The 23,310-nt window shown below is 44.0% G+C and overlaps 1 protein-coding gene across 1 annotated transcript in view; it reads right to left on the bottom strand.

Annotated features, from left to right (window-relative positions):
• Nucleotides 1-23,310, bottom strand: part of LOC147709194 (uncharacterized) — a 575,919-nt gene that overhangs the window by 517,440 nt on the left and 35,169 nt on the right. The window lies entirely within an intron of this gene.

Genomic DNA, 23,310 nt, shown 5'->3' with positions numbered 1-23,310 from the left:
CTTGCCTGAGAGTGGGTCGACCAACTACCTTAATGGTGTCGCCACAGCTAAATTACTGCCGAACCATGCGGCAGAGCTTGAGGCCCCTATCTGGCTGGAGGAGGTCATCTCCGCAATCTCTCGTTTGAGACTTAACAAGTCCCGGATGGGTTTTCCTCCATTTTTTATAAAAAGTTCTGCACGACCCTGGCCCCACTCTTGGTACGAGTGTTTAATTCGATCGGGTCCCCTCCAGCTTCCTCATTTCTGCCCTCCATGTTGGAGGCGTTGATATTGACTATCCCTAAACCCGGCAAGGATAAGCACCTTTGAGGCTCATACCGCCCTATATCCCTCCTCAACGTGGACTTAAAGATTTTCACTGGAATTCTAGCGACCAGACTCTCACGTCACCTTCCCGGGTTTATTGACCCGGATCAGTCTGGATTTGTTCACGGACGTCAATCCTCCGACAATGCCAAGCGGCTCCTCCGTCTCATGGATTGATCGGAACACTTCTCAGTGGAAAGAATGATTCTCTCTGTTGTCGCTAAAAAGGCATTTGATAGGGTCCACTGGCCGTATCTCCGGGCAACTCTGGTCCATTTCGGCCTCCCGGACCGCTTCATCGACTGGGTGTTTGTAAGTTATGCGAACCCTATGGCTACTGTGCGGGTGAATGGGGTGGCTTCCTCTGCCTTTCCTATCTGTCGAGGGACCAGACAAGAGTGCTTGTTGTTGCCGCTCCTGTTCGCCCTCTATATGGAGACCATGGCTCAGAGGGTTCGGGACGACCCTGGCATTAGAGGAGCGTGCTTCGGGAGATAGGAACATAAGCTCTGCTTATACGCGGACAACGTAGCGGCAAAGATGGAACACCCTAGGAAATCTTTACCCTCTCTCCTGGACAAATCAGACAGGCTTACACTGGCCTCTGGCTTTGAAATTAATGTGCACAAGTTCTTAACCTGTCTTTGGGGTCCGAGACATTGAAGCTATTACAGCGCTCTTACCAATCCAGTGGGCTCGCACCTTAATTCCTTACCTGGGGCTACAGGTATCCGCTACTATCAAAGACACTAGAATGTTGAACTACACATTAATCCTGAGACATATCAGCTATTGGCTCAGTAAATGGAGACCACATTCCCTCTCATGGCTGGGCCATATTGCAGCTGTGAAAATGGTGATATTGCCCCAAAATCTCTACTTGTTCCACACGATTCGGCTGACGTCGCCTACCGGGCCCATACGTGCACTGCAACATAATATCAAGCGCTTTTTCTGGCGAGATCAGAGGGCTCTTTTACCTCGGGAACTTTCCTGTAGAGACTCAGTGGAGAGGGGCTGGGAATCCCTGACCTTTTAGTTTACTGGCGGGCAGCCCAGATGAGGGCACTGGTGGAGTGGTCACGCCCGGAATCTGAGAAGCACTGGTTGTTTATGGATAGGTCCCTTGCTGGCCAGCCATTATGGGGGGTCCCCTTTCTCACTTGCTTGCACGGGGCACCCTTGCAACTTATACCTCTCAGAGGTGACCCTATCAACCTTGTTAGCATGGGACAAGACCGCTGCTTCTCAGGGGCTTACGGCATTCCCATCCCTGATTACCCATCAAACAAAACCCTGACTTTACACCAGGCCTCGACCCCCGGGAGTGCCATCCCTGGACTACAGAGACCTGCTGCTCCACAGGCCTCCTCTTTGATCTTTCAGGACCCCGTTCTTTCTCTGCTCTCCGCACTGAACAGGGCATTCCCGAAACAGCGGTATCGATACTCACAGGTCCGCCACTGGGTTCTCCAAAGAAAAGTGCGCAAAGGGGCTGAGACACATCTCAAATCGTTCAAAAAGTGGCTGCTCATACAACACAGTGTCGCGTGGCTGACTTAAGACATATATAAATTCGCAAGAGGCGCCTCCGACACCGGGAAGTCCCCTGGACAGCTACGCTGGGACGGGGAGTTGGGCAGGGTCCTTTCACAGTAGGAATGGAATGACAATTATCACAGAGCCAGACACATAGCAAACAATGTCGCCTCTATTGAGACTGCCACTAAAGTGCCCACTTACTGGTACCTCACCCCTGTTAGACTCCATAAAGGCATCTCCTCCCATAGTCCGCAGTGTTGGCGTACCTGTGGTTCACTGGGCACCCTTACACACGTGCTGTGGGAGTGCCCCTTCCTGGGAACATATTGGCAACAAATTCTTGACTATGTGGACTCCCACTTTGACACCCAGATTCCCAGTCTCTGTTCTCCTGGGCCTTCCCAATGCCATCACCTTACCCCTTAAATCCCAGAGGGGTAAGCAGATGGCATTAGCCCTGGGAGCAGCGGTCCAAAATGTTCTGACGCTCTGGGGTACCAAGACAGTCCCTACATGACTAGGATGGCTTCATAGTTTGTGTACCATTCTGGGGATGGAGAGGATCTCTCTCTCCCCTCGACTCCCCTTAAACCAGTTTCCAAGCCCATGGTTTACAAGTGTCAAGGATGATTTGAAGAAAGTTTTAAATGATAGGTGTTCCGATGGAAAAATTGTACAGACTGATTCCTTTCAGTGGGGTTCTCCCATTGTGCTGGTCAGAAAAAAGACAGGCGAGATAAGATTGTGCGTTTTTTTTACTGTCATCCTATTCCTAGAATATATGAATTATTGGCCAATATAGGTGGTGCCAAAGGGTTTTTCATAATTGATTTAGGCTCTGCATATCACCAGATTCCCCTAACATTAGAGTCTCCGGATGTCACTACATTTGTTATACTGTTATATGGCCATGAGGGTCATTGTCGAACTTGCTAAGTTAGCATGAGCGTTGCTACCATGATGATGGTTTTGTGCACGTAACACGTTACTACATGACTTTGTTTTGCAAGACTCTGTTTATGCCATTCACATGAGAACTGTCTGCTTTTCATATTCTGCTAGTTCCTGGAGTGTAGTCTGAACACGATGTGCAAGGTCGATAAACAATGCTCCTTGTTATTCTGTTCTGGTCAGTCCCTAGCACCTAGGCAAAACATACTAAACACAGCTGCACTGCTATAAACTCGTGCATTGATATTACCGGGCTGCAAGTTGGTAAAACACACACTTGGAGAGAGATCTTCCCTTGGAGAAGAGCTATGCTGTTCCTATGATGCAAAGCTTCCATCTAGGCTTTAAAATATGGGGTCGGCTGACAGCCCAGAGTTCGTCTTTTATATAATAAAACTTCTTCCAACCAAGGCGGGGGGTTGGTTAGGCCTTATAGTCCTTTTTCCACTGTCTGTATATGATGACATCCCCCTTCATATCCTATGGAATTGTAACAATGCTAATTCTTCTGAGTTTATGCATTTTGCTGCTGGTAGTGTCTCATATACTGCATTATGGAGCACGATAGTTAAAAAAACCATTTTGAACTATTACAGTGACTCTGCCAATTCCTATTGTAGACAAGTACGAGTGAGTTAGAGAAAGGGAAGGTCTTGCTACCGCGATTCCTGAGAGAGTCAGGAGTGTTGTGTTCTGGGTTGTATAATCATTTGTAGCTTTGTGATTATGTAGAAGAATGAATGAGACACTATAGCTAGTCGGTTTGGGGATTTTGGATACTAAGGTGGTAGGAAGGTACAACCCCTATACACTGAGGTCCTGTTTTCCTGCGCATAGTTCTGTGTATGTGCAGAATCTCCGCAACATGGCGCTTCCAACGTTTAGTCTGGTTCTTACCTGCGAGACTCCAGAGTAGTGTATGTGCTTGTCCGCAATCCCCTCACTTCTGTTTCCGGAGACGGTTTTGACAGTGTAGCCTCCTATATTGTGATATTTTATAGGTTTTTCAAGCTTGAATTTAAAAAAAAAAAATCTCTTTATTTACCTGTTATTGTGCAGCCACGCATACATTGTTATTCTCTAACTATTGATTATGGCGACAGTTATTGCGCCGCCTAACCACGCACCATTCAGGGCTTATTTGGCTCAGCATGGAGTCCCTGATGCTGGTGTTGCACTCATTTTTGTTGTGGAAGCGGATGGAACAGATAATTTGTTTCACAAGTATACTGCCACCGCGACTCCCCCGGAATATAGACCTTATACAACTCTAGAGGTTTAGCTAATGGCTTTGCAACACCAAATATGGTTTAATGGTGCCCTTCCTCACCCAATAACGCCAGTCTGTTTAGGCCCCTTATCGATAGATGGGTCCACGTGGCCCGTTTTAGCTGGGTACACCCCACACCCAAATTATCACAATTCTACAGTCGCAGAGCTCCACGTATTACATGCTTCTTTAATACGCATACATAGAGCTGTTGTTCAGTTCATGTCGCACAACTTCCAGGGGCGACCACCTGGCATTGCTGCGCAACCACCTGCACCTGATGGTGTGACCATCAGTCCATTCAAGGTTAATTCAGTGAGGGGCAAGCATCTCCAAAATAAGGATGAACTTCCTTATTGGCTTGTCGAGAAATTTGGGCAACTCAAGGCTATTTTTTCAAATACCACTCTTGTGGAGAAACACTGGATTTCGACCGTAAGTCTTCCGAAAAACCTTGTTCCCGAATTAGCTGATTGTAACACTTGGGGTAATGTTTTTCCAGCGGTATATTTGATGTGTTCAGCACCCTCTCAATGACTGTACTCCCTTCCGTGATTAGACGTGTTCAGGATGAACATGAGCGGAGGTGGCCCTGGAGTTGGGAATGAGACCGGTGGGGTTGTTCGATATTGTTTCCGATATGATCCTTGCTAATATTAAGGGTGATGCTGTCAGCTTGCAGGTAGCACAAAGCCTGGAGGGTGTTGCTGATGCGGACAAGCCACAAAAATTGCCAAAGATTATTGCTAAAGCATATAAGACCGTAGGGCACAATAGTCAGGGAGTTAAGCCTTTTACGCAAACACAAGCTCCAGCTCAAACTCAACAAAGAGCTGTAAAAGTAAAAAAGAGGGGCAGCAGCAACTGAAGCAGGGTTTTCGTGCTGGTTCACCGACAACCTAGTCTTCTGACCATACTTATGACTTGCATGACTGCACAAAACGTAATACTCCTGATAGATTTCAAGTCCCTAATCAGCTCTCTCCTCGTTCTTTATATAACACATTGGACTATCAAGCAGATGGTGGGGAACACCAAGATCGTGGCAAAGGTCCGGCCACACAACAGGGACAGGATCAACCTCGACAGTTTGACTTCAAGGCCAAGCAAGAGAATGTGCCTCGTTTTAGACCCCTTATCAGAAGAAGAAAGTTGCCACTTTAACAGTGAAATATGCCTCAGACGGTGAGAACACGCCTTCTAGATTGGACTTGGGTGGTGACTCTGCTCAACAGTGCAGCGGAGGTTACCATAGTGCGGGAGGCACTGCATCGTAATCTGGAGGCAAGAGCAACTGATACATTAATTACAGTAGAAACAGCAGATACACAAATTGAAGGTGATATACAGCGTACAATCAAGGACATTTTGGGGGGAAAATCTCACCTCTTCTTATGACATTTTGTTGGTAGAGGCAGATTGGCTTCCACCATTTGTGCTAGCAGCTTCTAGAGGGAAGAACGTCACGGAGGAACATGCCAAGGCTAACGCATCTGAGTGGGCTTTGGCCATTGCCCTGGCGGTGTACCGTAATCAGGTAGGCTGGGATAGAGATTCACCGGCACATGAGATACCATTACAGTCCATGCCACAGTCCCAATATCCAATCAGACGAGAATCTAAGGCACCCGTCTGTGATATTCTAAAACAGTTGGAGTGTCAAGGAGTGATTGAATCCTGTATATCACCCATGAATAATCCTTTCTTTACGGTATGAAAACCAGATGGGTCACATCGCATTGTATTAGATTATTGACATTTGAATAGTCATTGTCGTACGTTTGCGGTACAAAATACACATAGTTCAGCGCTGGAGAACATTCTTATTCATAAGAAGTGCAAAACTACACTGGATATTTCCAATGGTTTCGATAGTCACAATTTGTCTCCTGAGTGCAGTAACTTGACAGCATTTACCGCCGTTAGAAATCAGAAAATATTTACGCTTTTGCTTACGGGGTATAAGAATAGCCCCGGGGCTTTCGCTGCACATGTTTGTCTCTTTGTTGGACAGAATAGACTCTGATGCATCCTCGTACGTTGATAATATTTATCTGACGGACGATGAACTGATGCAACATCTAGTCAGAGTCGATCGCATTATCCTGTCCTTTGCCGACTATGGATACAAATTCAATTAAGCAAAATCGCACATCACACATTTTGTGGTGCTTATTTTGGGCTACGATCTCAACAATGAAGGTAGGGGGTTAGCCCCCCACTTTCTGGAGAAATGTGCACATTTGCGACCTCCATTCACACTGAAAAGGCTTCAGTCTTTGCTGGGGTTTTTGAATTTTGGAAGGACTTACATCTCCAATTATGCCCAGCGTATCAAACCGCTTTATACATTGACACAATCAACATTTTCATCTGCCAGCTGGTTTCCAGAACATACCTTTATTCTGCTATCTTTGCAATCAGAGTTGCTGGCGACTAACTTCTTTTTAACACGAGATAACACCACAAACTTGGTGATACGTATAGTACCGGGTCAGTGGGTTTAAATTACTTAACGTTCAATGACGGAGACACAGTACCTATTGCATACAAATCACATCTATACACATCAGCTGAAATGCGTTTTTCAAATGTTAAAATTTTTTTGACAGTGGTCCAAATGGCGATCCTGAAAGAACGCTCGCTGGCGCAGGGAAAAAGGAATTCTTATGGTCACACCTCTCCCTGGTGACTAAGGCTAGTGTGCCAAACTCTAAGGCATTACATCCCGGTTGGATACAATGGGCTACTTCTTTGACATCGGCTGATGTCACATTTACCTTTGATCATGCTCTTCACACACAGGAGTTTTTACAGTATGAACATGTTCTTTCTCCTCCGTTGTCATTGCTTCCTTTAGATGAGTAAGATTGAATAATTTATACTGATGGCTCGGCCCAACCCGCTGTCGGTTTTAAACACGCTTATTCTGCGGCTTGCGCTATTGTGGCTGGTTCAATTGTCATTGTAGAATTTAGGTCTTCCATAGTGCATACACAGGCACTTGGGGACTGTATGGCGCAATTGGCGGTGCTGTGAGCTCTTGTTCTTGCTCTTGAGTTTGCTGATCCTAAAGTGAATACTCCCATTGTATGCGATTCTTACTACTGTGTTTAGTCTTTTAATGACAACTTATTCTTTTGGTCACAAAATGACTATCGAGATTCTAAAGGTAGCGCATTAAAGCATAAAATGATTTGGGATTGAGTGGCAGAACTTAAAAAACATCTCCCACTCATACAGGTGATCCATATTCTTGGGCATCAGCATGTGGGCGCACAAGCTATTGGTAATTCTTGGGCTGAAGAAGTGGCCAAATCTGCAGTAGCCACGTGTTCCGTAGCAGCAGTTACAAGGTCCACGACTAAAATAGATAATAAAATGTTGGCAGCGATTGCTGCTGTGAAGGATGGAGCAGCTTATCTGCAGGGCTTCCCTGCAAAGTATTCTTCTCATTTGTCACCTGAAAAAGGTCCTAATGCTAAAATTCCATCTGTTGGGGATCAGCTGATGCCCAACAAGGACTGCAGACTTTCTTTGATCTTTTCTGCACACGAGGGCATGGCTTCTGCACATGCCGGGTTGTCTGTGACAGTCTCTATATTACAGCAACGTTACTGGTGGTGTGGTTTATATAAACAGACCCGTAATTATGCACTTTCTTGGGACATTTATCAGCAAATTAAACCATCTACGGTCTCACGTCCACCACAAACACAACTATGTATTTCAAATTAGTCATTTGGCTGTATTTATGTTGATCACTGCGGTCTGTTCTCTTCTGATACTGCATATAAATAAATTTTGTTGCAGTTGATTTGTGCACTAGATTCCTATGGGCTTAGCCACAACGCAGTGCTGACACTCGAAATGTCATTATAGATTTGCGTGTCTTTGTCAGGATGTTTGCCTGTGGCACCTTCCTTTCTGACCAAGGTCCAGCATTCGCCTCTAAGGCATACAAGGACGCGTTGATGTTAATTGGGGTGCTGGTGCAGTTTTTGTCTCCATACAGGCCTGAGGGCAATTCTATAGTGGAGCAAATGAACCATGATTTAATGCAATCTTTGACAGGTAGGGTTTTAGGTATTGGCAGGAACTGGCTGGCCCATTTGTATGGTGTTCAACATGCACTCAAAAATCTCCCTAGAAGGTCTCTGGGTGGGCGGACCCCATGCGAAATGCTCTTTGGCATTAAAAGGTTTGAGCTAGACCTTGATGGACTAGACATTGTGGCAGCTGCCGAAACCTTTGACGTAGATAATCATTCTACTATGTTACAGGACCTACAAAAGACCCATGACAGCTACACAACGAACATTTACCCTCTTCCAATGATGCCACACTGCTGATTCCTGTTGCTGGCTGGCTTCCTAAGATTGGAGATCTGGTACGAGAAAAGCTGGAGAACAAAAAATAATTTGGTCCCTCTTATCATGCACCTGTTCCAGTACATGGATTAAATATTACTCATACAGATATGTTACCACCTTTACCTGGTCGCAAAGACAATACATACATCTCAGTTGACAATGTCAAGTTACACCATCTGGCCAATTCTGAATAGTGTGACACCTGCAGTTTCATGCAACGCTATCTCTTTAAATCCGGTAACCTCATCCTCTACGACTGATTTCCGTACCGGTGAGATGGAAACTACTATTGACCTTTCACCTGTTCTGCCTCCATACTCTTCCACCGTAAATGTGGAAAATACTTACCCTACAGATGAGTCCCAAATGGAAGTGCCAAACAGTCCTCGACAACATCACGCTGATACATCCCACGACCTCTACTACCCATGGGTGCAAGCAGTTATTTTTGGGGCTAAGCCAGCTTCTCTTATGACTCACTCTCTGCGTCTTCCAGTTTGGCTCTTCCATCGACAAAATTAATCATTTTCGTCTCTTGGTCCAAAAAGACTTACGTCTTCCCCCCATGGACCTACATCTGGTTGGTGCTTATCCTGATTTTCCTCTTCATGTCGATTGGATTTGTGATAGTATTCCTCTTACTTATCAATGGTCATTATTCCGTCTAATCCGGAATCCTACTTCTCTAAACTACAATTATCGTCTCAATCCAAATTTATCTTGACCCACACTAAATTGATTTACTCCAACTCTTTTAGGGCTAATTTGGCCACACAGTGTTATGATCACTGGAAAGATACTGTTGACTTAAAATCAACACGGGGCACGAACTCTTGGCAGGGTCAGGGAACTGAAGCTGTGCATCGTGCCAGCCTAATCCTGCCTCAAATTTTATTTTGAAATGATATAGTGCACTGAACCTTTGCAGTTGCCAAGCTTTGGCTTGGCAACTGCAAACAAACTTGAATACCCCATCCATTCCGTCATTAGCTGAATATGACAATTAACATGCTCAAACTAATTATACAATCGATGCATTGCAAGTTTTATTTCGAAAAGTCACTTTCAATGTCTCTGAAATTGATTTGTCTGGGTGGTTGGTGAGGCAAACAAATTCAAATGCATGGCAACCACGTTTTTATAATGTAACACCTGGTTTCACACAGAATAGACCAGATCCTCGATATCCACCTTCCCATTCGGTTACCACATATTCGGTAGGTAAATTTTGCCAACAATGGTTGGAACATTCCACCTTGTCATCAGTGAAACAACTCCTGTCGTTCTTGTCAATTGACATCAATTGGACCGATTTTGTCTGAGGACCTAGGATTCCTAGATTTAAGAGTTTTAACTATGCAGCTTACAATGAAGTTTGGAAACTTTCGCAGATCGAGGCAGCGCTTCGTCTGTGCCAAATTGATCAAGCCAATTTAGAAAAAGTCCTTGCTGTGGTCGACAATAGCATCAATTCACTTTCTTCATGCATTTATACATTGGATAATATTGTTTCTTCTGTTATTGATATTGTTCAGAATTATGTATTTATGGTATAGCATGGTCAAAATCAATTACATTCAGTTATGTAGTTTGTATGGACATTACAGACCCTCAAAATGGGAAAAGTCCCTTGGGATTATTTGAATGCTTCTGCTTTGTTTTTACCATGTAATCTGACTGATAAACCGAGATTTATGTCCATGAAAAATGCTTCATACACAGTTGCACATTGACCAATTGGAGCCCTTGTCATTCTCTGTGACTGAGATGGATGTGGCTGTTTGGTTAATTCATGGGGTTATTTCTCTCCCATTCTCGATATTTACAATTTAAATCATGTATGCAACATTTTCTGATTGGGCGTTTTGAACCCCTGGGTAGTGCATTTCTCCATGAATTATGGTTCCTACCTTCCACTTACTGGTATCAATAGGAGGATAAGGAAGTTTTCCTAACAGGGAAGGACTGCGATTCCACAGTAGGACAATCCCTGATTTGTAAACACGTTAAGTTGCACGGTGCTTGTAATGTATCCAAGCCTAATCTTGCTTGTTTTTTTAAAGTAACTCTAGTCCCAGCGATAATTCCCGCTTTTACCTTGCCTACTAACGGCAGTTATCTTTTTTTGAACAATCATGACTGCTGGGGTTTACGGTCAGGAATCCCGTATTTAGTAACAGTTTTGCAACGTGTTACTTGTTTAAGCAATGTGCTTTTTCCTCCCCGCATGGGAAAGTAGATAGTTCTATTTGGCCTTCCATTCCGACTTTGAAAACAGATTTCAACAAATTGAGCAGACTCAAAGCGCTATTGTTTCAACAAAAAGTGGCTCTCACTTCGGTTCAAGAGACCTTTGAGTTGCAGGTGGCTAGAACATCTAGCAAGATTCAGTCACTTCTGAACACTAACCTCCCACTTCACTTTGGGGGGCATATACATCAAATATTTAATGTGTCTGATACTAAAGGCCTTGCAATTTTTTTTAAACATGTGGGATCCAGCCTTGTGACTTCTTTTCAGATGATATTTGGAGTAATACCGTCTTTTATTCATTCTATATTTTCCAGCATCTTCGGAGTACTCCCTCTGTTACTGGTGCTAGCTGGTGGAATCCTACTTCTTCTATTCCTGCTGTATAATGGCTGCTCATCTTGTGGTAATGCACAAACAAGGCCAAGTGCAACTGTACTGTGATTGAATGCAGCAAGTTTTATGGATGCTGGATGCTGGCCATTAGCGACGCTTAGGGTAAGTTATGGATTAACATTTCACTTTGCCTACTTTGCTTGCGTGCAACCTGTTTTCTACTGTCCACAGTGCCCCTTCTATTGTGCTATGGAATTATGCCTCTCCAATACGCCATCTCCTGTCCTAGAGTTTAACCAGTTAATGGATTCCTTAGAGGCCCATGACCAGGCTTGTTTTGGGAATGGCCGTATGGTGCGAGCTGCTGCACTTGGAGTATTGACTGAATGGGATATCTGTGCGGTTGAGCAGGACATCTTGCAACATAGTTTAATCGAATATCACACAAGTTGCCCGTTATGCTCTTGGAAGCATCAGATTATGAGGAGCATGTCTGTTCCTTCGACCTACCTGATTGGATGGCATCCCTTTTTTCTACTACCGATAGGGATGACCTTTTGGAGGGAATTACATTCTTAAGTTTACGTACTTTGATGGATTTACCGCCTCCTTTATAATAACATTTTCCCGGAGACAACGCTCTTGCAATAGTCACAAAAAATATTTTTCCAATTCGTTTTTTTAGATGCTTTTAAGCTTGGCTTTTGAACTCTGCTTTGGTCCTTTGTCTATATAATATGACCTTAGCAAGGGCAGGGTGTTATATGGCCATTATGATCATTGTCAACATTGCTACGTTAGCATGAGCTTTGCTGCCATGATGCTCCTTTTGCCCACGTTACTACATGACTTTGTTTCTGCCTTTCACATGGGAGCTGTCTGCTTTTTGTGTTCTGTTAGTTCCTGGAGTTTAGTCTGAACACAATGTGCATGGTCGATATACAATGTCCCTTGTTATTCTGTTCTGGTCAGTCCCTAGCATCTAGACACAACATGCTAAACACAGCTGCACTGCTGGAAACTTATGCTTTGATATTACGGGGAAGCACGTTGTTAAAGTACACACTTGGAGAGAGATCTTCCCTTGGAGAAGAGCTCAGCTTCCATCTAGGCTTTAAGGTATGGGGTCTGCTGACAAAGCCTAGAGATCTTCCTTAATATAATAAAACTTCTTCCAGCCGAGGGGGGGTGGTTAGGCCTTTTAGTCCTTTTTCCACAACTGGTATATGGTGACATCCCGCTTCATATTCTATGTAAATGTAACAATGCTGCATTTTGCTGCTGGTAGTGGCTTGTATACTGCATTATAGAGCACAATAGTTTAAATAAACATTGTGAACTATCACAGTGACTCTGCCAATTCTTATTGTGGACTAGTATGAGTGAGTGAGGTTGGGTTGGCCGGCGCATTGGATCTTTGCCACACCCCCCTCGTTACTCCTCTCTTTAGAAGCAAGCATTCCCTTCTCCCAGCGATTGCGACGCTGCCCGGTGGCAGACGGCTAGCGCGCGACAGCTGGAGACTTGCTGTGTCATTTTACCCTTCGTCCTGCTGATTGCGAGCAGCGGCGTTTATTTTATCTTTGGCCATTATTGTGACTCCTAACTAACCTGACTTCAAAGTTATTAGGTTACTTACCCTGCTTTCTCTTTACAGAGGCTACGCGGCCGGCTGAGGGCTGATTGTTGGGGCGGGCTTTCAGCTGCCGCGGGCGCCATCTTGGGTTGGGTTGGCCGGCGCATTGGATCTTTGCCACACACCCCTGGTTACTCCTCTATTTAAACGGCCACTATGTGTCAGCGCAGCGGGCGCGTCGTAGGCGCGCCGGAGTTGCGCCTCAGTTTAGCCCGTCTGCGCCCATCCGCGGCCTACCGGGCCAAGGGGCAGGGGATGCTAGTCATTTTATTTCATACTCAGCTAGGCAACTCTCGGATTTTAATTCACCCTGCCATGTACCCTCATCATCCACCATGGGGAAGCTCACTGCTTTTGGTATCCTTCGCACATCCCCCTCCCCTCATGGCCCCCGCACTCCTCCTATAGTTCCACCAGAGAACCACACTTCCATTCGGGTGTTATATCTAAATACCCGCTCAATGGTGAGACACCAGACAGATATTTTTATCTTGTTGACACAGGAAAAACCTGACTTACTTTTGCTGACTGAGTCCTGGCTCACGGAGGACTCCCTTCCCGACATCCTGGCTGCCCTCCCTCCAGATTATTTTACCCTCCACGCTGACTGGCCCCCTGGTCACCCTAGAGGTGGCGTGGTGGCTATCATCTCAAAACGATTCCATCTTATTTCTTCGTCCTCCTCTGCATTATCACAAGTAGAGAATCTGATCATTAGTCTGGGAACGGAAGCCGGGGCTTTCTCTTTCGCTCTGCTATATCGCCCTCCACGTTCTATGCCGGACTTCTCCGAGAATTTATGCAAGCAGGTGACTGCTCTTCTAACCTCACACCCTAGCTTTGCCCTTTTCGGGAATTTTAATTACTGGATTAATGATGCCAATGCAGGTGCACATGCCACGGTACTATCTGAGACCCTGACAAGCCTGAACATGACTCAACATATTTCTTCACCTACTCACATCAAAGGTCACATACTAGATCATGTTTGGTCTACAAATCTTACCCTTTTCAGGCTTCTATATTTCCATGCGCGTGGTCGGACCACCATATTATCGACACTACCATCACTCTTAGTGGGCGGACTAAGCCCCCCCTGATGGCAGGCGGTTCCTCACGCAAATGGAACAACTACAATTCAAAGGGATTTTTAGCAACCCTGGCCACCACTCGCCCCATTATCGGCACCCACGATGATGTTAATAGGATGGACACTGATATCGGTAGCTGGCTAAAAGGGGCCAGTGATCAATTTGCCCCATTAATTAAGTTCCCCTGCACCAGACATCCTAACGCCAACAGGTGGCTTTCTGACAACCTCAAGCAACTAAAACTTGAGGTCCGCCAATTGGAACGCACTTGGAGACGGGATTACTCTAAGTCATCTAGACGGAGATACGTGGCAGCCCGCAGAGAATACAAATTAGCTATTCTCTCAGCTAAATCGGAGCATATCTCCGACAGAATCTTCTCTGCTACCAATAAATCTCGAGAAGTGTTCAAGATTATGAACGAGCTGACCACTGACGATAGGACCCTCCCAGCCCAAACCCCGACTAAGGAGACCTGTGATGCCCTCAATCTCTTCTTCATTGAGAAGATCATTAAAATAAAAGACTCTATCATTCCTACCCCACAGTCACTACTCCCTGATGTTTCCCCTGATAATCTTCTATCCCTCATTCAGCTCCCTATCATAGATTCTCCCGCCTTAGCGGAATTAGCTACTCGTGTAAGATCTGGCTCACCGAATGACCATTGCCCTCCTTCAGTACTGCGGGACATCTGTCTTAAGCTACCAGAATGCATATTACCATTCCTGAATGCATCCCTCATCTCTGGCGCAGTCAGTTTCTTAACTCCCTGATCACTCTGTATCGACCTGCACGTTCCCTCCGTTCAGTTCACCATCACCTACTTGTCACTCCCAAATTCAAAACCAATAAATTTGGGGGCCGTCGTTTTTCTCTCCTTGCCCCTAAATTCTGGAGCCCCCTTCCCCAGGCCATCAAATCCAGTGGTTCCCTTTTTCAGTTCAGGAAACTTCTCAAAACTTTTCTGTTCACTCTCTCTGGGTAATCTCTCCTTGTCACTCTACACATGCTCTGTCAGCAAGCGCCAGGAAACCTCCGGGTGTCAGTGCGCTCGAAAAGTGCCATTTAACATAACATAACTTAACAAAGGGTAGGTCTTGCTACTGCAATTCCTGAGAGAGTTGGGAGTGTTGTGTTCTGGGTTGTCTAATTATTTGTAGCTTCGTGATCATGTAGGAGAACGAATGAGACACAATAGCTAGTCGGTTTTGGGATTTAGGGTACTAAGGAGGTAGGAAGAAACAACCCCTATACACCAAGGTCCTGTTTTCCTGTGCATAGTTCTGTGTATGTGCAGAATCCCCGCAACAACACCCTTTGGAGCATATAAATATCTCAGGCTTCCCTTTGGCCTGGCCTCAGCAGCCAATGTCTTCCAGAAAATGATGGACAGGTTGTTTGGTGATATGCAGGGTGTAAAGGCTTACCAGGATGATGTTTTGATTTTTGCCCAGGAAATACACACACCCAATCAAATTTTGGAAGAGGTTTTAATGATTTTAGAAAAACCTGGGATGACAATCAGGAGAAAAACAAGTTGTTTTGGTGTACAGGAGCAGGAGTATTTTGGTCATAATATATCAGCTTCAGGAATAAAACCCAAATGTTTGATTATGGTCATTAGGGAAGCAAAGGCACCTAAAGACAGGGACATCCTAAGAAACTTTCTAGGTTTGGGTGAATATTACCCACAGCTCATGCAGGAATATGCCCAGTTAGTGGAAGCACTAAGAGCTTTACTCAGAATGGCAACAGAATTTAGATGGTCGGAAGAGTTGGAAAGGTTTTTAGTAGTGTAAAGAAATGCATTGATGAAGCTCCCACACTATATGCTTACAAAGAGTAATAAATGCATGATTATGATAGATGCCAGTTTGACAGGGTTGGGGCAGTACTCAGTCAGTGGCCTGCAGGCAAGGAACAGACAATAGGATTTGCTGAGGGTGCTCTTAGGCAACCAGAAAGGCACTACAGCACCATCTAAAGGGAGGTATTGTGTATGGGCAGTACTCAAGATTATAAAATAGATATGGGGGTGTATGTTTGAGTTATACACTGTCCACAAACCTCTTGTTAACATCTTAATAGGCAAAGGATCAAATAATTTGTCTGTCAGGTTAGGAAGGATTTAAAATGTAAATATCTTCCTGGGGGAAGAACTTTTGGGCAGATTGCCTGTCTAGCATGTCCTTGGATGACAAAATAGATGATTATGATGATGCACAATGCAAAGTTCATGATGATAGATGTCGTCAGTCAGTGTGAGAGCAGACTTTTAGAGAACAGGTGGTTGAGAAATGCTATGAAAATGAAAATTCATAAAAAGTCATGGAATTTATACCAGATGTGTAACCAGAAAGTAGAAGTTTATATGTGGATTTAAGACATTTGCTCAAATGGCAGAAGAGTAGTCAGTGGTAGGTGATGTAATGATGTGTGGTGAATTATTTGTACCACCAATGGACTTAAGGCTTGAATTTGTGGGACGTGCATGTGCATATCAAGGACATCAAGACATTTCAAAAACATCCAAGAGATTGAAAGAATTTTATTGGTGGCTTTCATTATAAGCTAATGTAAAGTAATTTGTTGATAAATGTCCTGAATGCCTTATTTCAGATAAGCACTAGAAAACAAAAATCTGAGTGCTGCTGTTAATTCTCCCTACCTCATTTATTTCCTTGTAGGTGGCTTGCCACCACCTTTTTGGTAGGTGTCTGGCTCCTGGACCAAAGCAGGAGACATGTTGGAAGGGATGAAGTTCCCGTTTTAATAATTTGATGTGTTTTGCTTTTGGTTAACTTGTTTTTCTTTACCAGTAGTTTCTTGCCTCCAGGAGAGCCTGAAACAAGAAGCAGAGGTTGCTGAGCCCTAGTTATTGGCACTTTAAACTTTTCCCACGCCCCCTGATTCCTTAGCAAGCTATTTAATGACACGCATAGTGTGTCTGCGCAGCAGACACCCGCAGCGGGAGCGCCATTGGCATCCCGGAAGAATGCCACTTCAAGCCCATCTTCACCCCTCGGATTCAGGAACTCGGCCAGTCCCAGCTGTTATGCTCATTTTACTATGGAAGGGCCTCCGAAACTTGTTTGCTCCAGTGAAAAAGTACTTGAGCTGGATAGCTGCAGCATTCCTCTGGAAGGTTGTGGTTATAACCAACAGCCCTCTATGGGAGATGGTAAGTCAAACCATTAGCCGTCGATACCATCCGTTTGTCCTGACATGGCGCTAGTGCAGGCGGTACAGGATTCTGCTAGTTCTCGTGCTTGTGTATTATTCTCATTTTGAAGAGCACTGTATTCATTTGTCTGCTCTTCTATGCGAAGCTTTTACTTATTAGGTCCAATTAACGGACAAGGTGTCCTTCAAGGGCATGCTGATTTATCACCCTCAGAGTCCTCGTACGAGTATTATTTCAGAGCTAAACAGCCTACTAGAAGCTAACATCCTATTTAGTCATTTCACTGTTCTAGGTGATTTTAATTTTTAATTGGACAAGCCCTCTGATGCTTACACGTCTTCTCTGCTTCACAACATGGAGGCACTTGACCTTTCCCAGAGAGTGGTGGGGCCTACTCCTGAAACTAACCACACGCTCAACGGGATTTTATCCAATTGCCCTACCTTAAGCAACGTCTCCTAACTGCCAATTCTTTGGTCTGATCATAGGGCGATTTTCTTCAAAGTTGGCTATTTACCCTCCAAACAGGTTGTCTCCGCCCGCCCGAGATGGATTTCTTTTCGCAAGAGGCACAACATTCAGGATGATGATTTGACTTCTCTGTTACAAAGCTCTTCTCCTAAAGCTTCTGATGTCTGGATCTGGAAGCAGAACATTACACGCATTGGCTAGATGCTGTGACGCAGGTCCTCACGCCAGTTAAAAAATCACTATTAGAAAGACAAAAGCAGAGAAGACTATTTTTACAGAAAATGTATAGCGGAATATAAAAAATTAATTATTCAGCAAAAGTCCCTTTTCTATACCACTAGAGTGGAAGAAATATTTAACTCGATGAGGTGCTATTTGCAACTGTCAAAAAGCTGTTCTCGGTCAGCATTAAGGATTGCTCTTGCCATTGACAAGCTTTCTGTGAGACTTCAGCTACTGCGTTCAGGGACAAAGTGGAGGGGGTTTTCCACATCTTTGCGTCATCTGGCCTGTCTCTACCATCTGATGTTGTCTTTCCTGCCATCTGCCAAGCAACTCTTTTAATGCTTTTATAGCGCCCTCTACAGAGATAGTAGCTGACTTGCTTATGTCAGCTAAATCCGCGTCTCCTTGCGACCCCTGTCTTCCAAAAAATGCAGCACTTGTGGCAGAAACCATTGCTCCCAAGCTCACTTCAATTTTCCATCTTCTGTGTCATGAAGGCCAATTTCCACTTGAATGTAAAAAGGCATTAGTCCTGCCACTCATCAAAAAGCCTACTCTCGACCCCACAGAAACAAATAATTACCGCCCAATCTCATGCCTGCCGCTGCCCGCCGAGTTGATCGAAAAGAGCATGAATTAGTAATTGGTCAAATATGTACAGGATAACAATCTGCTGGATTCCACCCAGTTCAGTTTCAGGGCTGGGCACAGCACAGAATCCGCCCTTATAAAGGCCACTAAAGAAAGCAGGAGCTCACTCAACAATGGTGGCTGGGCGGCGCTGATCCTGCTCGACCTGTCCACCACCTTTGATACAGTAAACCATGGGCTGCTGAAGGATAGGTTGAGCAGGAAAGGAGTGTCGTTTGAGGTAAGGAAGATGCTGGACTCATTTCTCAAAGGACGGGTTCAGTCAGTACAGTTTGGAGAGTTCTCTTCCCGGGGAATTCTTGTTGCCTTGTTGCATTCCTCAGTCATCAGTCCCACACTTTTTAACATTCATGTGACGTCACTAGCAGACCTTATCAGATCCTTCAGTTTCACTCTTTCATCCTATGCTGATGACACGCAAATTGTCGTCCCACTAGAGAGGGGAGTGGTAGCAGATGGTTCTAACATTTGCAACTATATGCAGGTGATCAGTTTGTGAATGGCCAAAAAATGTCTGAAATTGATTCCGGAAAGATGGAGGTGCTCATTTTTGGAGTGCCGTCCTCTTGCTGGTCTCTGGAATGGTAGCTAGCCTGCAGAGTTCGGTTACCTCCCTGTGCCTGTCAGGAAAGTATAAAACCAGGGCTTAATCATTATTGATTCACTCTTGTTGATGGATCAGGCCAACACTGTCATATCTACTGCTTTCTACACCTTGAAATTAATAATAAAGATTCTTCTATTTATTTCCAGCTACCTGCGGAAAACAGTAATCACCTCATTAGTCATGTCAAGAATTGACTAAGTAAACGTCTTGTACCTAACTGCTCACCAGCAGGTGCTAAATCCATTTCAAACCCTTCAGAATGCAGCAGCTAGGATTGTATTTAAAATCCTCAGCTCTCACTCTGTGGCCAATTCTATTAGGAAGCTACACTGGCTTCCAGTCATTCAGAGAGTCTTCTTTAAGGCCCTCTGTAGCTTGGTTAGGGCTTTGCACAATCAAGGACCTGAGTTCCTCATCAATAGTTTAAGGGTGGTACCTGCCTTCCAGGACACTGTGATCCACTTTGGCCAAGCTAAAACTAGTTCCCAGATTTATGAGTGCTTTTTGAGGAGGCAGGGGCTTTGTGTCGGGAGTCTCCAGAGCCTGGAACAAACTTGCTCGTACTCTTAACCCCTTCACTGCGGCGGCTATTCCACCGCAGTGCTAAGGGGGGCAGGGCGGCCGCACGGCGGCCGCATGCTGGTGACGGAACCACTCCGTCACCAGCGTCGGTGGCGCTGTGCTTATGACGGAGCGGTTCCGTCATGGCCCGCCCCGCTCAATGGAACGCTCAGCGCAGGCGCGGAATTCGCGCCGCGCAGGCGCTCCGAGCGGGCCATGACGGAAGCGCTCCGTCATCAGCACAGCGCCACCGCAGCTGATGACGGAGCGCTTCCGTCATCAGCAGACAAGGGGTTAAATCAATGCCAAATCTGCTGGCTTTTAGGAAGACTCTGAAAACATGGCTCTTTAGGTCCTGCTGATCCTGTGTTTAAGGGTTGCACTATTACAGCAGTCAATTCAGCTAGTGCCAAGATGCCAATTGGTCAATCGAACCCTATACAAACTTTCTAACATAACATAACAAAAGAAACACCTCTGTGTCCAGTTCCCTCCCCAGAATCCCTCTGGGACAAGGTAGGATTGGATTATTCCGGTCAATATGCTTTACTTCCCAGCAATGTGAGGTATTTAATACTGTTAATTAATTATCACTCTAAATGGATATATTTCTCATTTGTTGATTCTTTCTCTACATATCCAACTATTTAATCTTTGGGAAAAGTATTCAAGTTGGAGGGAGCTCCAAAAGAAATTGTCACAAACAATGGTACGCTTTTTGTTTCTGATCAGTTATGTGCATTCTTGGAAAAACATGATGTAAGACATGTAAAAGTTGCTTTGTATTCACTATCTTCAATGGTTTAGTGGGAAGAGCAAACAGCATTGTGAAAGAGTGCATACAGAAAGCCATTACATCTGGTCTGAATGTCTCCATGTTTTTGGAGGAATAAGTATGGAATTACACTGTAACAACTCATTTCACAACAGAACAAGCTCAGTTTACATTGTTGAGATGGTGCACTACCTTGTGTTCAAATTGGATAAAAGGCTATGGTGGAAATGAGAATGATCAAAATTCTAATAAAAAAGTTTCTGCCACTGTAGCGTTAAAGCAGGTGGAAATGCATTTTAATTCAAGGTAAAGGCTGGTGGAAAAGGAGACATCTTGTTAAGTTGTCTCCAGAACGAGCAGATATAATAAAGAAGAGAAAGTCTATGGGTGCCGGTATGAAATGCTCAGTTTGGCTATAGGTTTTCTGTTTTGTTTGTCTTGCTAAAGGGGGAAGGTTTTGTAGGTGGGATTGTAGTGTATGTTTAGGCATGTGCAGGTATATTGGGACCTCATAAGTTCTAAAGTGGAATTAGTCTGGCTAAGGTTCTAGCAGTGACAGTTATGTCAGTTGCTGTCTTGATCTTGATGAGACAGGTCGGTCGTGTTGTAGGTTGTGGCCACTCCACTTTCATAATCAAGTTTTAACTGCACTACATTGGTGGACCTAATATTTTATTCACCACAGCTGTCGAAGCTTTAGCACCATAGCGGTTGATTTTCCTAATTTCTGTGCATCACTTCACCCCACAGCTCCAGATGCCCATGTTCTACAGTTACAGCAGTAACTGATAAACATGGTCACCAGAAGCTGTGAAAGGAGAGACTAGTCCCTTTGACTCTTGACTTCCCATCAGTTCTTGAATTAATTTTAGCATTGCACAGCCTGACACAGAAGCTGCAGCAAATATAAAATTTCTCATTTAACTCTCCAATTTTCATGGCACAACAGGCAAACTGTGAGCTATAGAAGGAGGAATAGCAGAAAGCTCACCTTTTTACTCTCTTCTCTACTTCTCCTGTGCAATAAGATATCCTGAGGAGAGGCAGAGAAAGGGAGAGTTAGTGGCCGTAGATTAGGACATTGAAATGTATACCAGTGTTTATAGCCCACTCTTACTACATTACCTTTAATGGGCTTGTCAACATTCCAATGTTCTGAACACAGCGCTGACAAAGTTATGAGATGTTTTAACACACTAGTAGTGCCTACGGTTACTATGTTTAGTGAATGAAGGCATTTTTGAATTTAGCACAATCAGGAAAATGGTAAGGAATGATATCATGTGGCCTTGAAATGATGAGAATACTTTAAGGTTTGATGCTGGTTGAATATGCAATCATCCTCGTCAAAAGGGTTGCAATTGGCAGAAGCAGAAAATGCTAATCGATAATTACTGTATGAGGATAGAGGTTTGGTTTGTTGATGAGGTGAGTTCTAAGGTGGTGAGGAATTTCACAAAGGACGTATCTAAACGATCTGAACGCTATCCGGTGGCTGTACAGGAAAGCAGAACCCATTTTATTTTCAGCAAATTGATATTGTGTCTTCATGCTTTTGAGATTAGACATGAAACTAAGAAGTGGAAATGATATTGCTCTAAGCTGGTGAAAACTTGACTAAATGAACAACTACATAACCAATGAAACACTTAGCATTGCTAGGTCTGGTCCCTCTTCGATGCCTATCTAACTTGTTATTTTAGTCCTTTTGTATTTGAGTAGATGCTATATCCACAATAGGTGCCCTTATGTCGTTTTCCATTTATGTCTGTGACCACCACTCCCAGTTTTTGCTTATGAAAATATAGTTATCCTAGATCTTAGTCTCATGTGGCAGACAGTGCTCAGAAGAAGTACCCTGTACAATGCTGGAGAGATGCCATACTTTTCTGCAGCCCACACCTGCAATTGCTGCAAACTCCAACACTGTGTAAGTGCTGTATCACAATTAGATGTTTCCTGACCCAAAAAGGAGAGGAACTAATTCCTCCTAGCAGGACCTGGAAGTGTAGTGTGTTATGTTATGTCATATCATGCCATGCTATGTTATGTTGTGTTATGCTTTCTGCAATGTTACGTTATGTTACGTTTCGATACATTGTGTTACATTCTGTTATGTGAAATTGGGTTGTTGGTTGACTGTGGTGTGAGCCCTAGACAAGCAAAAATGCAGCAGCTACAATGATTGAGGGTAAATTTGCATAAGAAAAGTGTATCTATCCACCTCAAAATGTTTCTCATAACACATGAAAGAATGCAAAATAGAACAAATAATTACGAGAGAAAAAATGCAAATGATTATGTAAAGGTACCCACAGACAAAAACCTTTTAGAAAACGTTTTCTGTTATTGAGATAACTTATTATAAAACAAAGTGTATCACAAACATAATACACACATATACAACTGGTGCTCATAAGGTTACACATAACAAACATACAATGATACAAATTACAGTGTAAACAAGGAAACAAACACAATTGCAGAGGAATAATGACACAAAAAATGTCCGATATATCACAAGATCAACGGTAAAATGAATGCGTTCCTCCTAAATGCCAAAGGGAACAGCAACTGCGTTTTGACCATATCAATATAAAAGGTCATCATCAGGACTCAAAATAAAGATCAGACATAATCTTCAATATAAGCAAAGGCATTAGGAAATTTCGGGGTACATATGGCCATGACTAAAAGACGCCCTACCAAGGGCTAGAGCATATGGAAATAATTTGAGAAAGAAAGTTCAGCATGCTAGACAATAACGCAAGCCAATAACAATCCCCAAACGGACCTGACAAAGCAGGAATAGGAAAAGATGCCCCATTGTTCCACAGCATTTAAGACAGATAAAACAAAAAACAAAGAAAAACACCATACTAATGTATTTCTCTAGGGTCCATAAAGAGATGAGGCACCAATCGTACTTTATATTGAAACGTTTTTGTTGGAAAAATTATTGATACTCAAAATTGAGAGACCTACTGGAGACACAATGGTTAATTGCCTCGAAGATCCAAAGATCCAGTCGATTTTAATGGCTCGACTTAATAGTGGTCATTTCATGCCTATAAG

Source organism: Lissotriton vulgaris, chromosome 6 (assembly GCF_964263255.1).
Source record: "Lissotriton vulgaris chromosome 6, aLisVul1.2, whole genome shotgun sequence".
In the NCBI taxonomy this organism is placed as follows: domain Eukaryota; kingdom Metazoa; phylum Chordata; class Amphibia; order Caudata; family Salamandridae; genus Lissotriton; species Lissotriton vulgaris.
The sequence above is the reverse complement of the archived record's forward strand: the minus strand, read 5'-3'. Positions and strand labels throughout refer to the sequence as shown.